This window comes from Canis lupus, chromosome 4, assembly GCF_011100685.1.
Source record: "Canis lupus familiaris isolate Mischka breed German Shepherd chromosome 4, alternate assembly UU_Cfam_GSD_1.0, whole genome shotgun sequence".
NCBI classification, from domain to species: Eukaryota; Metazoa; Chordata; class Mammalia; order Carnivora; family Canidae; genus Canis; species Canis lupus.
In genome coordinates, this window is record NC_049225.1 from 13706130 (window position 1) to 13734104 (window position 27975).

Below are 27975 nucleotides of genomic sequence, written 5' to 3' on the forward strand. Positions count from 1 at the left end.
ACCATGATTTTATTGCTTCCCAATGATTTTTTTTTCAGTGTTCCACACCAAGAGGAACTGGTTAAACCCCTTTCCCACTAGTATGCCTAAATAGGATCCAGGAATCTCAGAGGCGACCTAATATAACAATTTGCTGCCTACTCCACCTGCAGAGCAGTAGGCAGACCTTATTTACACCGAAAAGAACTTGTGTTTATTTTCTAGCAACCAGCGACTCTTAGGAATCTACAGAGTTATTGGAAAGGAAATGTAATCCCAAAATTCTAAAGAGTGTTTGTAAACAAACTGACGAATGTATGTTTAGAAAAGCCTAGAGCTTGCCGAGGTCACACAAACACAGCCTATTGGCTATTTATATCTGGCTGATAGTGAGAGGACTTTATACAAAGATGAAAACTACTGATCACGATATTCCCTTCGGTTTAGAGAGGATCCACAGTACGGTGGAGAGTATGCAGCACAGCCCTGGTTGAGGATGGGGGAACCCCAACCAGAGAAACCTCAAGTTGAGCATCTGGCCGGGGTCCAGCAGAACTGCATGAGCAGCACAAGTTGGGGCGAGTTCAAAGTCAAAAAGCCTCTTCGTGTCTTAACTTCCTAGAGTTTCCTGGGTCTGGGTGCCTTTGTATATATATCAACCTTCATGCATTTTCTTCTCCCCCCCGGCAAATGTGTACAGTCAGCTCGAAAGGCACAGCTTGTGTGCTGACGTGCAAAGCCAAGTCAAAACCCTGCGCTTGGCGCTCCCTTCTAACTTTCTGGCTTGTCCAAGTCTAAATATTGACATTGCTCCTCAGTTGAGATGTTTGATACTGCTGAGGATAGAAAAGGCGCAGCTAAAAGTAGGATCTAATGATATATTTTTGCATGGTTGTGCCTTCCTTCCACTTCCACTTCCTTTTCTTTTTTCTTTCTTTTTTTTTTTTTTTTTTGGAGAGGGCGTTGGAGTCCCTGGTCTGCAGCATCTCCCCTCTCCACCCCTCACCCCATTGTTCTCCCCGAGCACACAGACACGCAAGGTAAGGTGTTTTGCAAGCCCCTCGCGGCCGCTCCTCCTGTTGTCACGGCAACTCACAACAGACTCGGCGCACACGGGGCTGGGGGCGGGGAGCGCCCGGCTGCGGCCGCCCAGGCGGCTCCCGAGGGCGGGTGCAAGCGCCCCGGGGTCGGCTCCCCACCGCTCCGGGCCGGCCGGCTCCCCGCCACCGCGCTCGGTCCCCGCGGCCCCTCCCCCGCCCGCGGGGCATGTCCTCGGCTCCGAGGAGGGGCGCGGCTGTGCGGGCGCTGCAGGGAACCCCGCGGCCCGCCCCGGGTGCGGGTGCGAGCGCGAGCGCCCCGGGCCCGCGGGGAGGCGCGGGCGGCCCCCACGCGGCTCGGAGCCGCTGCTCGCTGGCTCGGGGCGCCGCCCCTGGGGCCCGGGCGCCGGGGCTCCGCGGCCGCTGCTCCGGGAAGAAGTTTCCTAGCACAGCGACTCACGACACAGAACCTACCCTGAAGCCGAGCGAGACGCGAGCTCTCTCCGCCTTCAAGGGTTGGGGGGCGCGGGGGTCCCCGCCACTCAGCAGCAGCCGCGACTGCGCGGGGCCGCGGGCGTGCGGGACCCCTGCGCGCCGCGTGCCGCCCGCCGCCCAACTTTGCACAAAGGCTGCATGGCACGGCCCGGCGCCGCGGCCGCCGGCTCCCCGCTCGCTCCCCGCTCGCTCCCCGCGGGAGGGGGCGCGCCCCGGCCCCCCGCCCCCGCCCTCCCGGCCGCTCTCGCCCCCGCCGCGCTCCCGGGCGGGCCCGCCGGGCGGAACCGAGCGCCCGCCCCGAGCTCCGCCGCCGCCGTGGCGGCCGCCGCTCGCTCCGTGACGTTAGCAGCCTCCGCGGCTATTTATATCCACACGCTTGGATTTCATTCATGAAACCGCGGCCTGGCGAGCCCGTGCGCCGGGGCGCGGGCGGCGAGGGGGCCCCGGCTTCGCGCAGCCCCGGGGACGCGCGGCCCGGGGCGGGGGGGGGGGGCGGGGGGGACCTCGCGGGGCCGCGGCGCGGGGGCCCCGACCCTCCTCCCGGGCGCTCGCCGCCCCGCCCCGCCCCGGCCCGGCCCCCAGCTCCCGCCCGCACCCCACAGCCGCTGGCCCTCGGCCCCAGGCTCTGGAGAAGTAAGTTGGGCACTAACCGGCTGGGCGGCATGGCTCGCTTCCCCCCAGGAGCTGACCGGCCGCGGACTCCGAGGGAGGACATTGGCTTTTGTTTCAAAAGCGAGCCCAGCTGCTGACTAAGGGCTGCGTTAGCCCAGCCTCCTCCTCTCCTGGGAGGCTGCACGTGCCGGCGGCCCCCCCCCCCCCCCCCCCCCCCCGGGTTACCTTCCTCGGTGACTTGGGGTCCCGCAGGGGGCAGGGGGCGTCAGCACCACAGGCCGCACCCCTCCCCCCCCCCCCCCCCCCCCCCACCCGTGCGAAGAGGGGATTGACCACCTTCTGCAAAGGGCCGAGTGAGGAAGTGAAATTGGCTTCGGGCGCTCATGGCTTGAGAGCCCAGGACCGTCCATCCCTCCTGGTGAACTTTTCTCCCTCTTCTAGGCCGACAGTGACCTCTGAGGACAGGACCCGGGGTCCTTTGCACGTTTGCATGCATTCACACAACAAATACTCATTGCTTGCCCGCCTGTCAGGTACCCTGCTGAGCCCTAAGAAGGGGACCATGCACCCAAGCAACCCTTGTCCTGGCCCTCAAAGGGTTTTCAGACAACCCGCCAAAATTACTGTGCCTTAAACCTCCTAACCCCCAGCCTGTATAAAGAGGCACCTGGGGCATAAAGGTATGGATGTGTCCAGCTACCTCAAGGAATTCATTCATTTAGTGAACCTGTGTACAGGCGGCTGTGTACCAAGGGGCTACACAGATGGCAACAATGTGTCCTCAGTCCCCGAGGAATTCTCAAGGACTGTGTTCCTGAGGTGTTGGGGGGCTGGAGAAAAGGGAGCCTTTAAAGGGCCCCCTGGTTGGGTTGTCATCCCCACTGAACTGTCTCTGGAAATGGGAGTTATGGGTCCATCCTCTTTGATGCCCAGGAGACGATAGTGAAGAGGCAATCAGAAAGGTCTACTCTAAGAACTTCAAGACAGAGACATGAGGGGGCAATCATTTCCTTGGTGCAAAACAAACTTCTCTTGGTCTATTTAAAAGGTGACCCCGTTTTAAGAGGTTTAATCAATATAGATTCTTTTCAGGAACACATTTCTTCAGAAAAGTTAATTAACCCTGTTCATTCCCAGCAATCACTCCTTTTTATTGCAAGCTATTTCTCTTCAAAGTGCCCTGGGGCTAAGAAATAGGGTAGAAACTCAGAAGAAATGGGAATTATTGGGACGCCTGGGTGGTTCAGTGGTTGAGTGTGTCTGCCTTCGGCTCAGGGCATGATCCGGGGTCCTGGGATCAAGTCCCACATCGGGCTCCCTGCATGGAGCCTGCTTCTCCCTCTCTCTCTGTGTGTCTCTCATGAATAAATAAATAAATAAAGTCTTAAAAAAAAAAGAAACGGGAATTATCATAAATTGTGGCACTCACATGTGGCAGGCAACGGTCTAGGAGGTTTAAAACAATCTTCTCAATTAATACAGCAACTGATGAGGTTCCTGCCTTTCTTCACTTTCTTTCATTTCCTCAGTTATAAATTTAAAAAGAGTTAAGTGGCATGCCTAAGCAGCAAGCAGGTGCTAGGATCAAAAAGACACTTCTACAAATACCCATAACTGGAAGGCTATCCTATGCCATCCACTCCCACGGAGCACCGAGAGGCTCAGTTCTTTCAGACGATGCTGCTTCTGTAGGGCCCAAAGAACAAACTGTCATCATGGAACTACCCAGGTTGATGCCTATATCTGAGGGACACTGACAGGATGAACTTTTAGGAGAATAAAGTGGTGTAAACGGTGATCCACATAAAGCAGAGGAAAAGTCACTGTTCTACAAAGTCCTTCCAAACAACAGTAGTGGTCTGAGGAATAGATTGTCTCAATGGTGCTTTGTAGCCCCCAAATATTACACATAAAACCCCTGATTCTGGAAAAGTGGAAGAAAATGAGCATAAAGCACAGACTCTATTATGCCTACTGGAAAGGAGAGAAAAGGAATAATACAAAGAATCCCCTGAGTCACTGCCACAAATGTATCCTTGTTCTCATTATTACCGTAAAATAATCCACATTTGCATACTCAAATTGTTGCAAGCTAATAAAATCAATACCATTAGCTTTTAATAAATATTCAAAATTGGTACTTAAGCTTAATTAAACCAACACTGTATATGTAAACACTTTTGGGATTGTGATGTACAAAAGCAGCGTAGAAACTTTTGACTAGCTTTTATGGTAAATATTTAGCAAAGTCATAGTACTAAAAAAAAATTCCCACAATCAAGACACAGGACTGTTCCATTATCACAAATGAACTTCCATCCATATGCAATCCTCTTTGTATTTGCAGCCCCTCAACATTAATCTGTTCTCAGTCTCCAGAGTTTTGCCATTTTGAGACTGTTACATGAGTGGGGAGCACACAGTTGACTTTTTTTTTTTTTAACTAAGCATAATGCCCTTGAAGTTCACCCATGGTGTGCTTGTATCACTAGCTCATTTGTTTTTATTATTGAGTAAATTTCTATTATATGGATGTAGCAGAATTTGTTCATCCATATATTCATCGAAGAATGTGTTTCCAGTATTTTGCTATTACCAGTAACATTTCTGTAAACATTTGTATATAGATATTTGTATGAACATAAGTTTTTATTTCTTTAGGATGAACACCAAAGAATACATTGTTGGGTCATAGGCTAAGAAATTGTCAAGCTATGTCCCAGAGACCATAAACATTAGTGGTGGCACTAATGTGTGAGTGGTCTAGTTTCTGCATATTCTCACCAGCATTTGTTATTATCACTATTTTTTTTTAAATTCACTTGCTCAGTAATTTTGCAGGGACAACTCATTGTTTTAATTTTCATTTCCCTAATGGCTAATGATTTTGAACATCTTTTCTTGTTCTTTTTTGCTTAGCCACATCTCTTTTTGCTGAAATATCTGTTCATGTCTTTGGCTTATTTAATAATTGGATTATTACCTGGGTGTTTTTGTTTTTGTTTTTGTTTTTGTTTTTACTATAAGGTTTTGAGAGTCCTAAAAAAATATATCCTAGGATCAAAGAATTTTCAAAATGCAAATTAAATACGACCTCGAGATAACTCTATTTTCAATTCAATACTTGTTCAACATTTCTGTTGCCTTCAGTTTTAACGAGAATGTTCTCAGACACATAAAGCATCCTCAAGTACTTACATAAAAGTCCAATAGAGAGAGCGTTTTCAGGATTATTTTATACACCTGCGTTTCAGCGGTGGCTGCAGCCCCCCCGGGGGGGGGGGCGAGGTCTCGCCTCCGCGCAGGCGCAAAGGCTCCTCCAGGGCGCCTAGGCCGCAGGCTTGTTCCACAGGCCCCACGGAATAGGGCCACCTCGGTACTGGGTCTCTTCCGCTTAGGATGCAGAATTTGGTGTAGTCGTTGGCTGTTTAGAGGACAGTGTCCTGGGTGGCGAGGTCCACGGGCAAGCACGACCAAGGCTTGAGCACGTGGAAGAAAGTAAGTTCAACCATGTGCCCGTTTTGAAGTATAGATGCATTTGCTAGAAATCTGTTAAAACACAGCTGTTGGAGCAGATTCCTGAAGTTACCAAGGTGGCTTCTGTACAGATGCAGTGGGTGGAGGCAGAATTGGTCTGCTGGCCCACCCTTTTTTGGGGTTTTCTGGCTTTTACAAAACCCCTCCTGGACTCTAGAGCAGAATGAGGGCTCTGGGCCCTGGACTCAAGCAGTGGTTGGTGGCGGCTTGCTTGTGCAGACCACCTCGCGGGCCAGCTCCAGAACTGCGGCCCCAGCTCCTACCGCCGGGCAGCGGGGCTGGTGTAAAGCGCAGCCCCAGCTAATGGTGACAGGTAGGTGAACTGACTCTGTTCTGGGGCTCTTCATTCATGCTAAGCATTGAAGGTTCAAAAAAGAAATGACCTGACCCTCCTGGGACCTCTGTGTCTCCTGAGACATGTCCTTGTATTTGGGTATTCTGGTGCTGGGGTAGCTGCTTCTCCTCTTGGAGGAGTTCAAGACTACTCTGGGGCCAGATGTTTTCCAGCATTCCATATGCAGAGGGAGATAGGGCCCTTCCCCAGCTTCCATGTAGTTGATATATCAACAGCATGGAAACACCTGCCATCATGAACACTTTCTGTCCCAAATATGACAGGCAGGCAGGCTTTGTGTGAATCTGTGTGTTTATAGCTTTTTCACCTGGGTAAGACTGAAAACCCTTAAGTCCAACTGATGAAACTGTGTGGGTTTTTGACTACTTGGGAATTTACCTTGGGTGTTACTCAGACCAGTTCTTGAGATCTCTGAAACTTCTCTTTTCTGTTCACTACTGTTTTGGGGACACCTGAGCTAGTCTTGGTTGTCGGAATCAACTGAAAGAGATGTCCTTTACCTGAAAACAATAAGTGGATAGGAACTCCTAGTTGTAGTTCAGTTATCACTGTCAGTCCTGATTTAGTCTATATGAGAACCTTTTTCTAAAGCACCATTTAAGTATAGATAGATTTAGAAAATATGGATAGATGGATGGACAGATGAATACATGGATACTCAAGATAATGTAGTGGATCCAATCTTGGGATTCTTGTGATTAGCCTTTTTTTTTTTAAATAAATTTATTTTTTATTGGTGTTCGATTTGCTAACATATAGAATAACACGCAGTGCTCATCCCATCAAGTTCCCCCCTCAGTGCCCGTCACCCAGTTGTGATTAGCCTTTTAAAGGCAAAAACACTAAATGGTGTGTGCATTTTAGTTGTTCTATGATGGCAAAAAGATTTTTCAAATTGGAGTTCCTATTTTACCAGGCACTAATGGATATAGGCTCTGTGCTGGAAATCTACACAAAGGCATTCTTTTCTTCTAGTAAATGTATTTGTGCAGGTTTCCATAAAAAATATTTTCCGTATGGGGCGCCTGGGTGGCTCAAGGAATTAAGCATCCTGCTCTTGATTTTGGCTCAGGTCATGATCTCAAGGTCCTGAGATCAAACCTCGAGTAGGGCTCCATGCTCAGCGGGGAGTCTGCTTGTCTCCTTCTGCCTCTCCTTCTGCCTCTCCTTCCACCTGCTTATGCATTCTCTGTCTAAAATAAATAAATAAATCTTTAAAAAAATCCTTTCTGAATAGAACCATTTCATTATGTTTTCTGTTGGATTAGGGTGAGTTTGGTAAAAATGTAATTTTGCAAGCTTCACAAATCTAGCTACATTCTTCTTCCTATCAAAATTTCTCTTACCAAGATGGTGTTCCACTGGGCTAGCTCAGCATGTGTAAGGGGAGGTAGTAAACAGCTTTTATGGTTACCCACATGTTTTTGTTTAGTATGGGGTTACTAATTGGAAAACATGTGTCATACCTTTAGAAAGAAGAAAAACACAACAAACTAATGCACAATGTTTATCTTTGATTTTTAAAAGTAAAATATGATTTTTAAAGAGAAGTATAATTTTCATAAAAATATGAAAACATATATCATACTTCTAGAAAGAAGGAAAACACAGCAGTCTAATGCACAATGTATATCTTTGATTTTTTTAAAAAGGAAAAATATGATAAAGAAATCTGCATGTGAATGGGACATTTGTTTCAGGAATAAGCTCTATTCCTGATATTGAAAATGTGTTAATTTTATCTAATTAAAAATAAGTGACAAGATTTATGTATCATAGCATATTTAAGGCTATCTTGCCTGACCAACTGTTTCTTACAAAAAATACCAAACTGTTTTTCTCTTTGTGAAACAGGTGAAAAAGAAAAAAAAAAAAAAAAAAAAAAACTCCTCAAAAATAATAATAAAAAAAAAAAAACCCAAACACATTAGGTAGTGGAAACGGTAGGAAAATAGAATTGTATTTTGGTTACCCCACTAACTATATAATTTTATAAACCATGTAATTCTGTGCTAGTCCCTTAATCCATTGCATCTCAACATTCCATATATAAAATGAGGCTAAGAATCATAACTTTCTAAAATGTTGTTAAGAGGACTAAATGAAAAAATGTTTGTGAAAAATGTAAACTATGAAGCTGTACACATGCTGGTAAATGTGAAAATGGACTCATTATGAGGCCATTTAAAAATGCTGTGCCCCATGGGTACCCCTTGATTTGCAAGTATCAAAGATCAATCATAGGGGAACTATATCATTCCCATAACTCATCTCCCAAGTGCTGACTCTAAGTATTATACATAATAGCCTCCACCAAATTCTGTCTATAAGATAGAAAGTTTAATATTTGAGATTTGACTTTTTTGCTCTGCCAGTGACTTGCAATTGCTGCATTTTCTCCCATCTGTAGAAGTGAGCTAAACTACATGCAGAAACTAGAAAAATAAATGGAGTAAACACACACACACAGCCCATTTCAGAAGAATAATTCCACCTATGTGCATATCACATTTTTCTGCTTACCCAACATCTCTAATCTACGTGTCACCTAATCTTCATGACAAGCTTGGGAATTATCATCTCAAGTATGGGAGAAGGAAAATGAAGTTTCCTAGAGAGTGACTTGCTATCTGTGAGTAGAGGGAGAGCAAGAATTCTTTCTAACCCAGACTTCTAACCCTGATTGTCAGACCATATGAGAGTAACTATTCTGAGGTAATTTAGTGCACGGTACACTAACTTATGTATAGATACCCACTTTAAAAGGAATATGATTATTTTAGAAACACCAGTGACCGGAAGTCAACTCACTAGTCAGCTTCTAGGAAAAAGCTGGTATTTTTTTTCTTAGTTGGTATCAGCTGCCTTTTCATAATGGTTCCTTATCTGAAGCACCGAGGGGCTGACTTTTTTCCCTGGAGACGAGAACATCTGTCCTCATGCGCACAACCAAGTCTCTCCTGAGTTCTGTAAATATTTAGTCCAATGACCTTTAATTTACCACATGGTAAACCCTTTATGGACAAATAGTTAGCTGCATCACATGTGAGTGAAATAAGCAGTAAAACAGGTTAAGATCAATATTGAAGGAGCGCAAGCCCTGAGTTTATAAACATACCCTGAGGACTCCTGGGGTCAGGCACAAAATCTCACTTCCTATCCTTGTGTCAGTCTTAAAACAAAACAAAACAAAACAAAACAAAACAAAACAACAAAAAAAAAAAAAACAAAACTGAGGTGGTGCAGATAGGCATAGAAGTGTCATTGTGTTTCCATCCCCACAGAACGTGAACAGCAGTGTGGGCAAGAAAGCCCACAGTGGAGGATTTTTTAGTGAGGATAAATGATAAAACTTGTACAAGACACCTTAGTTCTTACTTCTAACTACTTATATATACAGGCCATCTAAGTTACTTACAAAATAGCTGCAATTTTAAGGGAAAACTATTCTTCACGGTTTCATTTGTTCTACTGTAATCACTGCCAACATTCATGAAAAGGCGCTTTGACATCATGAAAATATTTTGCAAAGATTAAAGTGTAATAGTAAACAAGGAGGGTACTAGCATGCACAAATAACAGTAATAAACACCAAGATCGCCACTAGACATTTTAATCCATAATTGTATTAGTGAGTAGTGAGTAAGCACCCACTATGTGTGGGGCATGGTGCTAAATGCTTTCACTCTCACATTAACTCCCTACAATGAGTTTATGAGGGAGACATCACTATCAGCTCCATTTTATAGAAGAGGAAACTGAGGACCCAGAAAGGTCAGGTCTTTTGGCAGAGGTCAAACTCTTATTTAAGTATTACTCATTTTAAAATAGAAACTCCTGATAGAGAAAGATTCTACTTTCATATAATTAGCACATCACACTTAGGACTCCTTATTCATTCAGAGTAATGCTGATTACAATGTAAGACATTGCATTGTGTAATTGGAACATTGATAGATTACAGCTTCTCTAAACTTTGACATCAAACTCAGGTAAACTACCTCAATACTTTGTATTTTAGAAACCCCTCGTAGGGGATCCCTGGGTGGCGCAGCGGTTTGGTGCCTGCCTTTGGCCCAGGGCGTGATCCTGGAGACCCGGGATCGAATCCCACATAGGGCTCCCGGTGCATGGAGGCTGCTTCTCCCTCTGCCTGTGTCTCTGCGCCTCTCTCTCTCTCTGTGACTATCATAAATAATTAAAAAGAAAAAAAAAAAGAAACCCCTTGTAGGTTAAAGGTTGAGTAGAACTGAAGAGAGCTCATTTTTATGAGATGACAACTTTGGAATTCACGGGGTCCTTGGCCAACACCTGGGGGTCAGGTGTCTATGAGAGATATGACCTCACCACCACAATGTCACAGAAAGCACGTAATTTATGGAAAAATACACAGTGCAATCTCTAGTTCATTTCTTGATATTTCTTGAAAGTAAATTATTGCTCTGCTTCCTAATGGAACATGCCATAATGGTTTCACCCTGTGCCAGCAATGTCATGTTGGTGAGATAAGAAGAGAAGTTTATATAGAAGAAAATTCAGCCCATTTTAACAGATGATGTGATTATGAAGGATGATTTAGATATATGGGTAATACAGATAAGGCAGAGACTTAGGCTTCTAGTGAGCATATCATTCTCAATTACCAAGTGATGTTGATGTTTGAATATCCACATCTATCTAGTGTGGATATCTATCCTCCACATATATCCATAAGAATTCATTAGTTTGAAAGTAATACTTCTTTCTTCCTAATTCCTAAATCTAGAATCCCTGTTGAAGACCCTATGTCCCTCACTTGTTTCTCTAAGTTCCATGACGCCTGAAGGGACAGTGGTATTTGTGTGGGGTCCAATCCAAACAACATCTCTTTTTACCAGTAAAGGTGATATATCATCTATTGTGAATATAGGTAGTTCTGCTTTCTATAATACAAAATTATTGCTCTTATGAGCACTACTGCTTGTACCATTAGATTATTGCTGGGCTTGAAGCTTTGTCCCAAGAACGCACTTGAGGTGGCTTATGGATGAAAACAGGCATATGTATCCTGCACAATAGTTTATAAATAGAAACACTAGGCACACAAAAGACACTCTGGTATTCTTTTTAAATTTGCACTCTTGCATACTTACAGTAATGGGAGACTGAGACACTGGGAAATATTGAAGTGTCTTCTGAATGATAAAGGAAACATTAACTTCTATCTAGTATAGTTGAAGCTTTAAATTTATTCTAATGTATTCCATTATATTATGATTTTATTAAACTTCATTATTAAAATGTAGCTAACTTAATTAGGTAAACTTAGATAACTATAAATCAGAACACTTGATTAACCAGTTCGTCATTTTTTTTTTTTTTAGCACTGCCAAATATAGTGAGGAACAGTAAAGATGGCCTTGTTGTGAGTCCAGTCCATTGGTTTTGGAGTCAAGTAACAAGAATTCCAGACTATAGTTAATCAACTCTTTGTGGGAAGATTTCCTTGGGCAAGGCAAGTAACCTCTGTCAGGGCTCAGTTTCCTCATCTGCAAAATCAAAAGTCTCAAACTGGGTGAAAGTTTATTTTAGTCTTGAGTTCTATAGTGATTCCACTATTCATGTTGAAATTATTATGAAAAGACCAAAGTTATATTTCAAGAAACATATTTGGCAAGCATCGCATGACTTCCTTGCATGTATTTATTATTAAATTAAATTGAGTTTTTTAAATTGCTAATAGCCCTCATTTGGCTCAGAGTTAGGGTTGCCAGATAAAATACAGGACACACATTCCAGTGTGTTATGCAATATTTGGGACTTACTTATATTAAAAAATATTCATTGTCTGAAATTCAAATGTAACTGGGTCTCTTGTTTTTATTTTAATTAATTAATTAGCTAAATCTGGCAATGTAATGGGTTCGAAAGGGTGAGGAACAGAGAGAAAAATTAGATGGAAGGAAAGTAGACAAAAGCATTTTTGGAATTATCGAATAGTGAATTTAATAGTAAATAGGAGATAAATTAATCAAGCAGCATTTCCCAAAGTATATATATTCCTATTGGACCAGCCCTGAGTGAAACTCTGTTAATAAAGGGGACTAGTCCTTATTTAGTTATAAATGATCAAGTAAGTTTGGGAAATACTTTGTATTTTATCCTCTTCTTTAAATTACGGTTCTTATTGCAAGACTTCTCAGGATGTTTATGTGTGACAAATAATGTATTGATAGGAGGGAAGAAGTCTGTGTTGAGCTGTCCATACTTATTTGATGAGGGAACCCTTCTTTTGATACTAGAATATCAACAATCCACAGTGTTCCACTGAATACAGTTTGTGAACATCACAGTAAATAATAGAAAACAGTGGGTTGGATCGTTCATTCCAAAGAACTTAACTTGGAATCTTCCTTCTGATTAGGCAGACATGTGGGTCACTGTGGTCAATTATTCAAGGAGTAGCTGTCCTGGGTTACCCCAGACCACAGATAATTGCCAGCTACCATTACATAGCACAAATAAATTCATTGAAACTGCCAGTCCAGTGTATGCCAGCAGTGCTGATTATAAAACATTGCAATTATTTAGGGAAGCATAGAAGCAGTGACCCAGCATTAGAAAGCATTCTTAGTCTAAATTTGTGGTCAATAACTTGTGGTCAGTGATAGATACTCAGAAGGGTCTAGTTTTTGATTGCAAGGGAGATAGGAACCCATATGTGCACCAAGTTTGTCTGTAGTTTGAAAAAGAATGTTGCTATTTTAAACATTTAAGTGCATGCTATCATGATTGATGCAGTATTTTTCATTTAAACATGTTTTTAAATTCATAACAGTTTTTAGCCATTAGTTTTCTCAATGGACACACTGAACAACTCTCATGTGGGATTCTACAAAAGTTTTATAGTTGGGACTCATTTGTTTATAGGCTGGCAGTTCTCTTTTGAGTGACTTCAGCTGTTCCCAAACAATTTGGTGCTGTGGTGTAACCGCTGCATGTCTTAGGAGTCAGCTCAAATTCTGTCCTCCTTGCATCTTCAAAGCCAACTGGAATCAAATGCTAATTGATATTGAGAATGCTAAAATGGAGGTCCAAGTGAGTAAGCAGGTAGAAAGGAAAAAAAACACCACAAAGTTTTTGGATTGTCACAAATTTAGTAGTCTAGTTCTGAGTAACGGAAAGAATATTCTTAATTTGTCCAATGGTAATAACACAACAGTATTTATTGAACGTTTACTCCATGGCTACATACTGTTCAGTAAACATGCTTTGTTTCATGTAACCCTCACAGCAATCCTAGGAGGTACTATTCTTCACTTGTACAGGTGGGAAAGCTGCAGTATAGAGAGGTTCAGTCACTTGTATAATCATGTCCCTAGGAAGAGGAGTTGGAAGATTGACACTCTAAGTCTAAATTCAATCCCAAATTTAAAACCGTAGTATAGTATTGCTGCAAAGTAGGACTTACTGTGAGCAGACACCACTTGTGAGTGTATTTTCTGTGCTTTGCCAGACCAGACACAGATTTCACTGTTAATCGGATTAAAAAGTCGGTAATTGGATGCTCAGAACATGTGGTTAAAAGACTCAGTACAGGGAACAAAAAGGCTAATGCCAAATTAAAGGAGGTGGAAAAGTCAAGCACCTCTGAGGAAGAAATCATAAGGAACTTGACTTGATTCCATTTTTATAAGCATAAAGCTGAAGTCTGAAAGCATTTAGTTTCAAGCACAGTGTATTACATATTATAAAGAATGCTAATGCAATCCTAAGTTTTCTGAAAATGTTAAACTCTCATTTCTTTTAAAAATCAAAATTTCTGAACTGGCCATCTTGCAAAGGAAACTCAATAGCTCTTAGTTTTAAAAGCATTTGGGGCTTTGATATTACACAGGTCAGAGGAGCTACATTATTTTTATTTGATGAGTAAGCATAACTAGATCTTTAAGGCAAACCTTGGAATTGAATATTGCCTAGATATGGATTTCTAAAATACTTTTTTTTCAGAAAAATCTCACAAAATATCAACCAGTGACCATATCTTCAACAGAGAAGGGTGGGAGTGCCTACTGAAATGGCAGCACACAGAAGGGACCACTCCTGTCTCTGAGTGGGGGAGGGCATCAGAATCTTCTAAGAAATGTCCTAGAAGAAGCATCATTTATGTTAAGTCTTGAAGGATGAAAGGAATTCTTGCCGATGGAGAAAGAGGTAAGCAGGAGAGTCATTCTGTGCAGAAGGAAGAGCATTCGGAAAGTTCTGACAATATGAAAGAATATGATAGTTTTAAGTAATTAAAAGTAGTCTGTGTGGCCATGGTGCAAGGTGAAGTAACAAAAGATTGCCCAGCTATCCAAGCAAACAGAAGCCTTGGCTGTCACTCTAAGAATTTTGCTTAAGGACACAGAAGCCATATAAATGATTTTTTAATTGTACTTAAATGAGGCATAATTTACATACAGTAGCAGGTCTACAACTTATGTTCAATTACTTTCTTAGAAAAGATTTATTTATCTGAGAGAGAGAGTAGGGGGAGGGGTGAGGAGAGAAGGAGAGAGAATCTCAAGCAGACTTCTCACTGAGCATGGGGCCCAACTCGGGGCTCGATCTTACAACCCTGAGATCATGACCTGAGTAGAAATCAAGTCACTGCCTAGACGACTGAGCCCCACAGGCACCCTTACTTTTATTATATGTAAATACCCTTGTGACCACCACCTGAATCAAGATGAGGCCAGCACTAATACTCATGACAAAACCTGATAGGACATCCTGAGCACAGACCCACATATCCTGAACAAAATATTAGCAAATCTAGCAATTTAACAAAGGACAATAATACATCAAGACCGAGTGGACAGGAATGCAAGGTTAGTTTCACATTCAAAAACCAATAAAGTAAATGACCATATTAGTAGAATTGAAAACCATAAGATCATCTCAATAAATACAAAGTAACCGATAAAATTCAATACCTATTCATGATGAAACTTTTTATCTGAGTATTTAAAGTAAGGGAAAAGCATGGCCAGATCAGTGTTGTTAGAAGACTTTTTATGAAGCAATCACAGTTCTTGGCCTCGGAATAGGGAGAATGACATTTTCTAGGAGAAGTTTCTAGAGATATGGGAGAAGCAAAATCTGCAGACATTCAACTTCACCATTTGAGGAACTGTGCCAAATGCTGACTGCCAAGTGAGCAATAGATTTACTCCAGACCTCTTTCAGAGCTATGTAGACCAGCATAGGACTCAGACAGAGTCCATTAAAAATGTGATTGCTCTACACATCACAGGCAGCAGTGCTAATGGATAATGCTTACATGTCTCTGAGCTTGGTTGCTGCATGCTGAAACAGAGATGAGACAGAATAAAAAGCTGAAGAGCTCAGGTCTATAGTGATGGCTCACAGCAATAAAGACTCAGTGCAAACCTGAGTCCTGGTTTTGTCCTCCACTCTTTAGCTATGTGCCCTGTAGAAAGACAGGTTCCTCCTCTAGGTCTGTTTCTGTGTCTGTGAAATACATGGATTAATCTACGTAGGGCCACAGAATACTTCAGATCTAGGTGTCAGTCCTGACTCTAGCCTTTACCATCTCTGTGACTAGTGCCTCAGTTTCTACATCTGTATCATGAAAAGAAACCTCAAGGTGTTTCTCTGGAGATTAAATATGCTCATGTAAGTGGAGCTCTTAACACATTCACTGAACATATTGAGCTCTCAATAAAAGTAGGTGTTATTAATGTTTTTAAGAATTAGCTATTAGGCTTTAAAATGCCATAATGATAAACAGGAGACTGGAAATACTAATTTGTTCTGACATGGAGATTGGTAGGTGTTGTGGAAAGCTTTGAAATTCTGTGTAGCCTGCCTGTCATCACAGGTGGTACGGTAAGAAGCTCGATAATTTTAGCAGGAAGGAAAACAGAAGGGTAGATATGCTTTCGTGATTTAATCTTGGTAATGTACCAATGATTTCATTACCATGTGCAAAAAACTATGATGGCATTTCTTATACTCTGATAAGTACTAAGTGAAAAATCTAATTAAATGATGCATCCATAGCATTTCCATAGAATATAATTAATGTGACAACCAGAGCCCCCTATTGATTATGGTGGTGAATTTAATCAAATAGTATGTTTACCTAAGTAATCCAACAAAGTTTGACATCCATGGACAGACATGTGGTTTTTGCCCAGTTGTAAGTAAGCTGCTCACAAGAACTAGTTCTCTAAGGAGAACTAGAAATTTAATGATCTGCATTTGCAACTTCACATACTATATCAAATAAATGACTGCTTTTTCTGAGAGTCATTTTCATAGTGTCCATCTGAGAGTTTGAACTGCTTGGTTGGACCATCTATTCAAACCAAAAATATTCACAAGAGAGATTTAAATAATACTACTTTTGGATCATGCCCCTATCATACATTGGATTCTTTCTTATTTATAGGCAGTCGTAGCCCAAGTCATGAAAAACTTGTGATGACTACAGTTGGATGGCATTTTCTGTGGTCTTTTGGGCAGTATAGGTGGCTTGGCGATTTCCACAGGCCCGTACCTTGGGTGCTGTTGGCTCCTACTCCCTTGCTTATCACTTGCACTGACCATGAACTTGCCATTTCAGGAAGACACCCTGTCACCATCGTGTCCAGGCTCTGAGAGCAGGATTGTGGAGTCTTTTTCAGGCTTCTTTCTGTAGCCCTTCCTCATTTTTTTATTGACTTGGGATCGGGTTTATGGGTAGGGGAGTCATAACTCTGTTCTGTACTCAGAGAGTCGAGTGTGCTTTACTCAGGCCCTCTTTTTCTTATAACCCTTCAGTCAACCCAAGAACGGGGAGACGCAGCTGCCTTTCTTAGAAGGCCCTGGGGCTTCCTAGTAATCCAGGAAGCCCCAGGGCCTTCTACTCCTAGGCTTTCACATGGTTCACAGTTGCCACGTGATGGATGCGAGAAGAACTTGTTACTATGTGGTATACACAAGCAAGGTACAACTGGAATCATGAAATTTCAAAAGTGAGCCTTTGGGATCCGTGGGTGGCTCAGTGGTTTAGCACCTGCCTTTGGCCCAGGGCATGATCCTGAAGTCCCAGGATCAGTCCCACATCGGGCTCCCTGCATGGAGCCTGCTTCTCCCTCTTCCTGTGTCTCTGCCTCTCTCTCTCTCTGTGTCTCTCATGAATAAATAAATAAAATCTTAAAAAAAAAAAAAAAAACAACTAGAGGACTTCAGTTGTCCTCTGTCAATGCTCAAGGGGCACTGTGCCATGCCATGCAAATTACACTCAAAACAGCACACACCTACATCATTTGGGGCATATAGGAAACCTTATATTCAATGAAAATATGCAACCGTGAGGCAAAAGTCAGCATGGAACTGCCTGACAGAGTTTTAAAGTAGAACAATTAGGGATTGAAAAGCCCAGATTAGAATAGTAGTAGCACTGGAAAGAAAAGTGCTTTTCTGGCAGCAGTGTGACTTTGGAGCTGGACACACCTGGATCAGAACCCTGACTCCACCGCTCACTAGCTGTGTGATTCTAGATGTGTTGTTTGGCCTTGCTGGGGCTCTGCTTCCTCCTCCCTAAAAAGGAGACCCATGCGTTGCCTGCACAGAGTACTAGCACTGCTGTGTGTGTGTGTTACATCAACATACAGGCTACCTTGTGAGAAAATGAATGCAACCATTAAATGTAGTGATCATTTATAATGTTTTTAAAAGAACTGGCCATTTTTCTGCACCCGAGATCCAACGGTAGGACTACTGTGAATAGAAACTTTCAAAATAGCCATGTGGTAGAAAAAGTCTGCTGATTATATGCAGTTAGTAGTCTAATTCTTGTTGGAGCCAACATGAAAATCATTCAGTTATCTCTGGCATCCAATATAACTCTTCCCAATAGAAAAAGGAGACAATTTCCTACAACAGATAACATATCAAAATATACACAATGGTTATACGTTCCTTTTAAACACAAGCACACAGAAAGAGCGGAGGAGAGAGAAATGATTAATGTTTACCAGTAGCCATTTTATAGACTCCTCTCAAACTGCAAATGCAAAATAAAGTTAGAAGTCTAAATTGGCTCTTATACCTACTCTTTCTACAAACAGTTTTTTTTTCCTTTTATGGGAAATTTCCACACCCTTGGGAAGAAGCAAATTACATAGTGCTCTTTCTCCTCCTCGTAAAATGTCTACTGTAAATGTCTAGATCTTTTTCAAACAGTTAAAATTTTCTGTTTTCTTCTAAAGAAGTTTTCCACTTGACAAGTATTTAGAAGCTTATCTGTCCTTTGATAAGGTCTTAAGATGATTTACTATAGCTCTGGAAATAACAGTTTGCTTAGTCAGTTCTGGGCAAATAGAAATAGTTTTAAATATGCTATGGTTTCTGGTCCAATTCTAACAGTTTTACTCCCTTCCTGGGTTGGTCATGGCTTTATCATCCTACCTGACAGTACTATGATCCCGCTACTTTACCTCTTCAAAACAATGTCACTTAAATATCCACCAGTTTCAGCGTACTTAAACAAATTGTCCTTCCTAATCTAGAGTCAGAACATCATAAATGATTATCACACATTGTTAGGACTAAAAGTCCATTTTCTGATATCTCAATAAAGTCTTGGTTGTAATGCAGACCACAGATACAGATATGATGGCAGGATTCTCCCAGGAAATATTGCAAATATGTGTAATTTCCAGCCAAAGTGATCTGCATGAACAAGCAATCACATAAACCACACCATTTGTCTCCCTAAAAGTTATGGCAAGAATGTTCTCAGGGCCACTCACTGCTGTATAGGTAGACAATTTGCATTACCCTCTGTTCCATACAGAAAACCCAAATGGCTCAGCAAATATTGACTGAATTATAATTCTGACATCATTAATCTTTTTCTTCACATACCTGAGGTGCATGTTGCTCCCAATTTCACAAGATGAAAGTGAATAAATAAGTTTAATCAGCAAATAATCTGAACACAATAAAAGAGATCCCAGAAGATAGATTCACAGGTATTATAAGAGGCTTTTAGGGAACCTTGCAAAAAAGTCTCTTTTGAAAGTTGCACCCTTTGCATAAAAATGTCTCTGAGCAGAATAAAATATTTAAACAGCAACATTAACTAAAAAAGAAAACTCAGCATCAGAAAAGTGCACACTCAGGCTCTCCCTCCCTCCTTGTTTAGGAAGCTTCCTGTGGTTCGTCATCACCTTTTAAACAAAAAGTTATGTGTTCTGTTGGAACAGGACAAGGATTTCTTCAGACCTGTGGGCCTCCAAAAGGAATCCAGAACATTTGTAAAAGGAGCAAAGATTTTTATGTTGCACAACGGCCAGGGTTCGTAGCTAGTTGGGTACATTCCTGTGTCATCCTTCCCTGTATCACATAATTTAGTATCCCTTTCTTAATTATAAGTTCCCTGCAGTAGTTTCTCTGTTCCACACATTATTAAATGCAGCATCTGATACATGGTTCTTACACAGTTGGTAACTCCTGAGTGCATAAATGAATGAATGAATGAATAGGCATTCAGCAATACTGTGGTTTATTTCAAACCAACTAAAGGAAAAAAACTTTGACTTCTTAACTTTGACACATCTTATGATTTTATCCCAACTGTCTCAAGCCATTGTCCACTCCAAAATGCATGAAAGATGCATGAAAGGACAGGATGAGTATGTGTGTTAAGGGACATGCTCATTCTTTTCTTTCAGTTTGTGCAAAAATATTACTTCATGCAACGTTCTTTCCTAATATGTAATGATTTTGCTAGTTAGGTACTCAGAAATAAACACTCAGAAATACCACTGCCAACTGGCTGACAGAAAACAGGTCTGTGAGAAATGGTAAAGGTAGTGGAGTTCAGGCTGGCGCCAGAGGGGATACGGGACTGATGGAAAAATCCTTTCCTGTTTGGGCCACCGCTGCCCTCTAGGGGACACATGGAACATGAGCAAAGTCTCTACAGCTTCCAGAGATTTGAGAGGACCTTGGAAAATCATCTCATCCATCCACTTTTTATTAAGGAAGACATAATTAAAAACTAATTAAAGTCACGTCAAGGATAGCTTTATAATCCTAAAAAGATGTTTGCGCTGCATGCTTTTCTAGAATTACCTGAGTTAGAGTTACTTTCAGCAGATAAGAAATTCTTTTGTCTCTCCTAATTCTCCTGCAGCATTTTAAACATGTTATTTCTTGTCCTATTAAGAAACAGCTGCTTACTATGACTAACATGTTAGTCACTGTTTATACTTGCAGCTTTTGGGTTTCAATGCCACAGAAACCAGAAACCCCAGCTCCTTCAGCCCTTTTTTATAAAGTTAGTTTGCTTGGAGGAGAATGTGCAAACATTTCCAAAGTTGTGAAATGGTTACTTATTTCTGGACAAAGAAGCTTCACTAATTCGAAGTGAAGAGCAAAGACCAACTTGTGATTTTTTACATGGCAGGTCCAACTTAAAATTCTCTCAGGTCATTCAAGCTTCTTTATTTAAAACTTGAAACATTGGGGATAATATCTATTATAATCCTACTTTATAGGCAGAAATTAATCTGTTCTTTCATTTCTCAAACTTAAAGGAGAATTTACATGATTAATGCTAAAATGAAATTTCTGGAAGTAAGTATTCTGCTTTAAGAGAGAATTTCATCATTTTAGGGCAATATTCTGGAAGAATTACTTGTAAAACATCTATTTGTCATGTAGTTGACATTTGTTGAGTGCTCCATTACTCATAAGATACTGCAGTAAGGATTATAGGTGTACAAAGAAGCGTACCATTTAGTTGAGAGTGTAGTTAGAACTACACTTAATGTTATTCAACAAGTACTATGAAATGCCTACATAAAGTATATTTTGTACTAGACATCAGGTATCTTGAGAATAGGGAATTTTGCTCATCTTTGGATTATAGTACCTTGGATGATTTAATTTCTTTTTTTTTTGATGATTTAATTTCTTAAGTCTAATAGTAGTCCTTTAAGTCTGTGTTATTATTCTCAGTTTATAGACGAAGTAAATTATTCAGCAATTTCTAAGCTGGCACGTAGTAGAGATTTGAACCCAAGTGTGTCTTGTATCTGTGACATTACGATTCTTTTCTGCTTATGTGACTAGCATAGCACCTGGCACCTAGTAGGTGTTCGGTAACAATCTGCAAAATAATTAATTGGTGTGTTTTACCTCAGTAGTGTACAATTGACAACACAAGTTTGAACTGCATGGATCTACTTAAACATGGCTTTTTTTTTTCAATAAGTATAGTACTGTAAATGTATTTTCTCTTCCATATGATATTTTTAAATGATTTCATTTATTAGAGAGAGAGATAGAGATAGAGAGAGAGAGAGAACAAGCAGGGCAGAGAGGGGCGGAGGGAGAGGGAGAAGCAGGCTCCCCGATGATCAGGGAGCCCAATGCCAGGCTCAGTCCCTGGACCCGAGATCATGACCTGAACCGAAGGCAGATGCTTAACTGACTGAGCCATCCAGGTATCCCTCTGTATGATTTTCTTAATAACATTTCCTTCTCCTTAGCTTACTTTATTGTAAGAATATGGTATATAATAGCTGTAATATACAAAATACGTATTACCTGATGATGTTATTGGTAAGGCTTCCAGTCAGCAGTAGGCTATATGTGGTTAAGTTTTGGGGAGTCAGAAGTTATATGTGGATTTTTGATTCTGTGGGGTGTTGGTGCCACTAACTCCTGTGTTGTTCAAGGGTCAGCTGTATCCTTTGCCTTCACTTTGGTATTTCAAGTGCTTCAAACAGTATTTGGCACATAATGGGTCTTCAGTAATTAATTGCTGAATGGATGAGTAAATGAAGATTTCTTAGGCAGTCTTTTTTGAGCATTTTCCCACTTAATTTCCCCTTAATTGTTATGGTATATCCATAACGGTATAACAGTCCTAAGACCAAAGGACAAAGTTATTTTGTGAGATACTATATTGATGGTAGTCTTTCACCAGCTATCCTAGAATTCATTTTCAGGTAAACTCAGGACATCTGATAGGTTATTGACCTGCTTTGTTGGCAATTTTATTGTCTAAAAAAATTGAGAAAATGAATGAGGGAACTGATATTTCAAAAAAGTCTAATTCATAAGGGGGACACTTGCTGGCCATGCAGAAGTAACAGGAATTTTATAGAACAATAAAAATGTAGTTTTAAAAACTGTGATGGGGATAGAAAGCCTGAAAAGTATCAGACAAATATGTCAAATTTATGAGAACAGATTTTTAAAAGTTCAGAGAACAGATTAGAAGAATTCTACAGCATAACAATTTGAAAGTGAAAATGCTTTGAAAAGATTAAGGAGCTTGCAGAAATTCTAAACATACCTCAAACTCTCAAGACCAGTTTTCTCTAGTATTAGGATTATGAGTAATTTCTTTTAAATTTTATCTCTCTATATTTTTAATTTGTCTATAGAGTAATTTTCAGATGATCAAAGCAATTCTGATTATATTATAATCTATGAAATAAGGTTTATTTTAAAACATGCCATTTCTATCCTGTAGAAATGAGTTGTACATAATTGCGCAACTAAAGATGAAAGAAAGTTGGAGAATACAAAGAAACCACCACTCTGGTGATTTTTAGGTGGCCTTTTTTCCAATGTCTGTATTTCTGTCACTTCATTCACTGGGCATATATTTATTGAGAATCTTCTATGTAGCAGCACAGTTCTGGGCACACTGATGTGACCAAGGGGAAGTCCTTGTTCTCAGAGGGCTTATATTCTAGTGAGAGAGAAGGACAAATAAACAAATTCCAGGCAGCAGTGGTGCTTTTAAGACAAATAATGGCTGAGCAGGAGAGAAAGAGCAACGCAGTGTGGTTTCTTCAGGGAAGTCAGGCAGGCCCTCTTTGAGAAAATGGCTAGTCTTGATCAGAGGCTCAAGTGCTACGAATTGGCCTTGGGAAAAATCAGGTGAAGAGTTGTCCAGAGGAGGATAGCAAATATGAAGGGAAACCCGATCATAAATAAATAAAAATTAAAAAAAAATTGTTAAAAAAAAAAGGGATCCCTGGGTGGCGCAGCGGTTTGGCTCCTGCCTTTGGCCCAGGGCGCGATCCTGGAGACCCAGGATCGAATCCCACATCAGGTTCCCGGCGCATGGAGCCTGCTTCTCCCTCTGCCTATGTCTCTGCCTCTCTCTCTCTCTCTGTGACTATCATAAATAAATAAAAATTAAAAAAAAATTGTTGAAGGGAAACCCGCAGATAACCTGAGACCTACTGAGAAGAATGTCAGGAAACATGGTTTCTGTTTGTTTGCTTTCTTGTTGTTGTTATTGTTGTTTTGTTGTTTTGTTTTTGTTTGTTTGCTTGCTTCTTAAGCTCAAGGAGCATATTGTTCCAATAAAAGATGGATCCACAACTTAGAGGTGATGGTAACACTGATGTATCAGAAAGAGAACAGAATAGTAAGACTTCTATTTTCTTTGTGTCAAGGAGAAACTGGAAATGATAGACTACTGTTGCTGAGAGGGAAGAGAAGATGAATAAGGAGAGGATAAGAGGTTGCTGACATTCTAGATGTTTTCAAGGATTCTCAGTGGTAGGAGCTGAGTCCCTGCGTATCACCTTTTTTCAATCCCTTAGAAATGACTGCAACCTTGGGGTAAAGAGATAGTGTTGGTGTTTTTATAATTTTTTTTAAGATTTTATTTATTTATTCATGAGAGACAGAGAGAGAGAGAGAGGGAGAGAGAGAGAGAGAGAGAGAGAGGCAGAGACACAGGCAGAGGGAGAAGCAGGCGTCTCGCAGGGAGCCCGATGTGGGACTCGATCTCAGGAGTCCGGGATCATGCCCTGAGCCAAAGTCAGATGCTCAACCGCTGAGCCACCCAGGAGTCCTATAATTCTTTTGAGTAATCTCAATTAATTACCAGGATTTTATTGAAATGTGAGATTTGGTTATCATCACCTACTTAATAAGCTTGTTCCACCTGAAATTCTCCTTTCCTTGTGGCTTAAATTTCATTAAGGAGTCTGATAAAAGGAGAGGTGTAGGTTATATTATGCTAGTAGAGGAGGGACCAGGTCCTAAGAGAATTGACCCTGGCGGAAAAACAGGGAGCAGAGGAACAGAAAAAGGGAGCAGTGCTAAGGGAGCAGAGGTATGAGGCCTCAAGGAATCTACTTGAAAACATCCCTCCCTTCCCCAAAGCCCTGCTTCACCTTCCTCTTATAATTTTTAATGTCTCCACCCGTTTCTCTCTCCCCACCCCCAAACAATTCAACTATGGTTTTCTCTGAGCCTCAGCAGGAATACTCATGCCCGGATGTCTCCAGGTGAAATCCAAAGGGTCCTTCTGGAAACCTGGGGCATGTCATTTAAAATCACAGGAATAAAATTTGGAGGGGTGTTCAGTAAGTGTGGCATGTGAGTCAAAATTCTGATGTAATGTATAAATGAATATGGTCTTGAGACATATGTGATTCTTATTTCAGAGTTTTATTTTTTCCTCTTTTTAAAAGATTTTATTTGAGAGACAGAGAGAGAGAGAGAGAGAGAGAGAGAAGTGAGTGTGTGGGGGGGGTGGGGGAGAAGAGGGAGAGGGACAAACAGACTCCACGCTGAGTGCAGAGCATGAAGTAGGGCTTGATCTCATAACCCTGAGATCATGACCTGAGCTGAAACCAAGAGTTGGACGCTTAACTGACTGAGCCACCAGGCAACCCCCATTTCAGAATTTTAAAACATGAATATAACCACCAAAATACCAAGTTTTGAGTGCTTTGATTCTTGAAAATAGTAGGATTCCTCTTATGTTCTAGACACTGTGCTAGGTTCTAGGGACAATGAATAAGCTGAGGCCCCTGTAGCAAATTAAACCTGCAAAACCACTGTTGACCATTTTTGAGGGACTGCAGAAAATAGGAAAAGTGTAAGTTGGCAAATTGGCAGAAACAGAGGATTGGCAAATGTGGATCTGATTTTCAAAAGGGGAAGGGGGCAGTTTCTTAAAACCTACATTTCAGTGAACCTCAAATAACTGGTAAGGCTCACAGCCAGATTCCAAATGATTTACCATGGAACAGAAACAAGATCATATAGATAATGAACATCATTTCCTTCCCTGAAGGGTTAATGGACAAACTGATGGGGGTAAGGATATCTGCTGAGGCATTGCAGAGCATCTGTGTCGCTAAGATGGAGATATGTGTGCTAGAAATCCAGGGTGTTGGCGATTTGTTGAATAGCCATACCTAGAAGGTACAAATGAATGATCAATGGGTGTCTGGAAAGACATTTCTAATGGTGATGCCTCAGTCCTTTTATTGTAAACATTTAAAAAGATAGGTATTAAAATAGAGAATATGCTAGTCAGGTTTACTGATGACACAAGTTAGGATTTTACATAGTGAGATGACAGGATTAGAATACATTCTCCATTCCAAATGAACAAAAAAATCAAAGTTGATGGGATGGAACAAATTTGGTAGTGTAACATTAAAGGAAATAAATGTCAACTATGATGGTCAAAAACAAAGAGACAAAAGCCCAGCTACACAGGTAGAGGATGGGGTGCATGTGATTTTGCTTAGATATTTGAGAAGCACTTAGGAATTTTAAGTATCATTCTGATAGAGTTGCCACAAAAGCAAATTCAGTATTAACAGCAAGACAGTGCTTGGAATAAGGCTATTTATTGCTAATTGTATTTTATTCTCTGCAAGTCCGGTCATACCTTGAATTTGAAAAATATTTAAAAAATTGGACCATGTTCTGAGGAAAGTGACTAGGGCATTCAGGGAGGAAACCAAAGGGAATGAGGAAGCATCGGAAAGGAGCTTCTTGGGGTATCAAAGAGGACATAAACATTTTGTTAGTCTCAAAGGTTACATCTAGGGCCAATAAGGGAGATTTACAGCCACAGTAGAGTAAATGTAAGGACTTTCCATCAACCAAAGCCATTTGAAGTTGGGAGGCCAAGAGATTCATTCCTATCATCAATGGTGTTTCAACATCACTTAAGTCATCAGTGGAGTATAGGGTCATTATGTATGACCTTTAAGGTTCATCTCAACCTTGGGAGTCTTTAGTTCTAGAGCTGCTTGCTAAGTAGGAATTGTACAATGACATTGAGTTAGCTTTTTTTGCCACTTTCAGGCTTTGCCTTTAGAAGCTGGGGAATCGGAGTAATTGAGACCTTATAATCCCTTCCTGCATCCCAAGGTGAAAGCCCCGGAGAGCAGATTACAGGACTTCCAACATTTTAAAGATCTTAGATCTGATATCATCGAGGAAAGAATTGGAAAACTAGGGTAACTGCTTGATTGATATACATAAGGCCAACTGGGTAAAACCATCGCCCAGAAACTGCATTTCCAGCGTGGTCTCCAGTGGTATTTGGCGCAGGGATTATTCAGTGCAATGGATGAAGCTTGTTGATTACTATTTAGCAGAATGGCATGGTGATCTACGTTTGTTTGCCTGATACAGTAAATACCAACCGTTCTTTCATTGCTATTATCAAAAAGCCCCAGAGGTTGTGGTTATTGGCAGTTCTATTCCAGTTATGCACATTGCATGAAAAATGCTTTCCACGTTTGAATAAAGTGAGGTTTAGGTGATGTGAGTGGTGGTCATGGCTTATATTTGGCACTACCAAATGCTACCCTCTTTAGGTATATAATCCCACTACTCGATGCATGAGATGTATATTTATTTAAGACAAGAAATATGATGATGATAATATAGGGCTTAGGGCTTTTCCTTTTTAGCACCTTATATCAAATATTTGCTGATCAATACAATTCAGGTACATACTGAATATTTATTCTATATTTCTTGCTTCTTAATTGTAATTGTATAAAGTTCAGTACTGCCCATTTACTGGAGGAACTAATGAATTTTTGTAAAAATAGTTCACTATGAAACTTGAGGTTTATTTTGGAGTCTAGACTAGTTCTTTTTGCACTTGTACACATAATAGAAAAACTACCAAACAAGAGTTAAATATTTCCTAACAATACTAAGCTCAGAAAAGAGCTTACATAGCACTTTTTCTGCTTGCTTTACATTTATATTTGTGTCACAATACAAATAGGGCTTTTACAGTCTAAGATTAATGCTATGGTTTTCTGTGTTCATTCTATATCATCCAAACTGCAGTTGGACCAAACAACAACAAAAAATAATCAACCAAATGCTGAACAACTCATTGTGAAAATATTCATGGATGCTCCCAGTCAATACCAGAAAAAAAAGAAAGTCCCAGAATATACGCATAAGTCACCATTTTTATTTTGGTAAAACTTCAGGGAACTGTTGTGATGATTCTCTATAAATAATCTATGGACAGCTCTGTCAGAGATTAGCTCCAGGCAGCTAGTTTTTATGGAACACTTTTATCATCATCATTAGTAGTAGTGGTAATGTAATTAATAATATTAGCACCTGAATCTAAAGTCAAGGAGATCATCCATTTGATATGGGAGAGGGCTGTTTTTCAGTTTACATCTAAAGTTTTCCACTGGTTCTGAAACAGCTGATTAAAAAGTAATGAAAACTAATAACCTAATTGCTCTGCCTCCAAGTATCATCATTGGCTTAGCACACACAACCAGTAGTGGGAGATTAAATGGCAGGCTCAAGGTCTGTTTAATCTAACTACTGCTAATCTTTACTTGTCAGATGTAATTTGCTCTATGGCAACTCTGCTCAGAAAACCACCTCTTTTGGAAGTAAAATGTCTACTGGTGTTAACACAGGTCTCCTTTTTAAATAGAAACAACTGTGGTACAGAAAACAAGAATGATTTTAGGTTTAAGAAAGTAGAGTTCATGAATCCTTTAACCATGTCGATAGGAGTAAATGTTTCCAATGCAGAGCAATAAAGGCAAAAGTCAAGAAATAAATTGCATATCGTTATATAATATGTCTGCTAATTTTTCTTTTATGATTTTCTTTGGATTTAATGATTCAATATAGGCTGCCTTG

General features: G+C 40.9%; 1 protein-coding gene and 2 long non-coding RNA genes across 20 annotated transcripts in view; 2 read left to right on the forward strand and 1 right to left on the reverse strand.

Annotated features, from left to right (window-relative positions):
* The window catches only part of RHOBTB1 (Rho related BTB domain containing 1), a 117907-nt gene that overhangs the window by 62260 nt on the left and 27672 nt on the right, over positions 1-27975 (reverse strand). The window contains exon 1 of one of the 18 annotated variants that reach the window (XM_038534013.1): positions 2162-2256. The exons of 13 other annotated variants lie outside the window; for them this stretch is intronic. The gene's annotated coding sequence lies outside the window, so the exon portion shown is untranslated. Of the gene's footprint in view, positions 1-1490; positions 1636-2161; positions 2257-27975 lie in introns of those variants that run through there. 4 more of the 18 variants (XM_038534018.1, XM_038534016.1, XM_038534017.1 and 1 more) reach the window with 4 other exon arrangements.
* Positions 772-11509, forward strand: LOC119871455. The gene is made up of 2 exons (XR_005357857.1): positions 772-1019; positions 11379-11509. It is a non-coding gene; the product is annotated as an uncharacterized LOC119871455 (long non-coding RNA).
* LOC111095454 lies at positions 14010-27908 on the forward strand. Its single transcript, XR_005357856.1, has 2 exons — positions 14010-14208; positions 26143-27908. It is a non-coding gene; the product is annotated as an uncharacterized LOC111095454 (long non-coding RNA).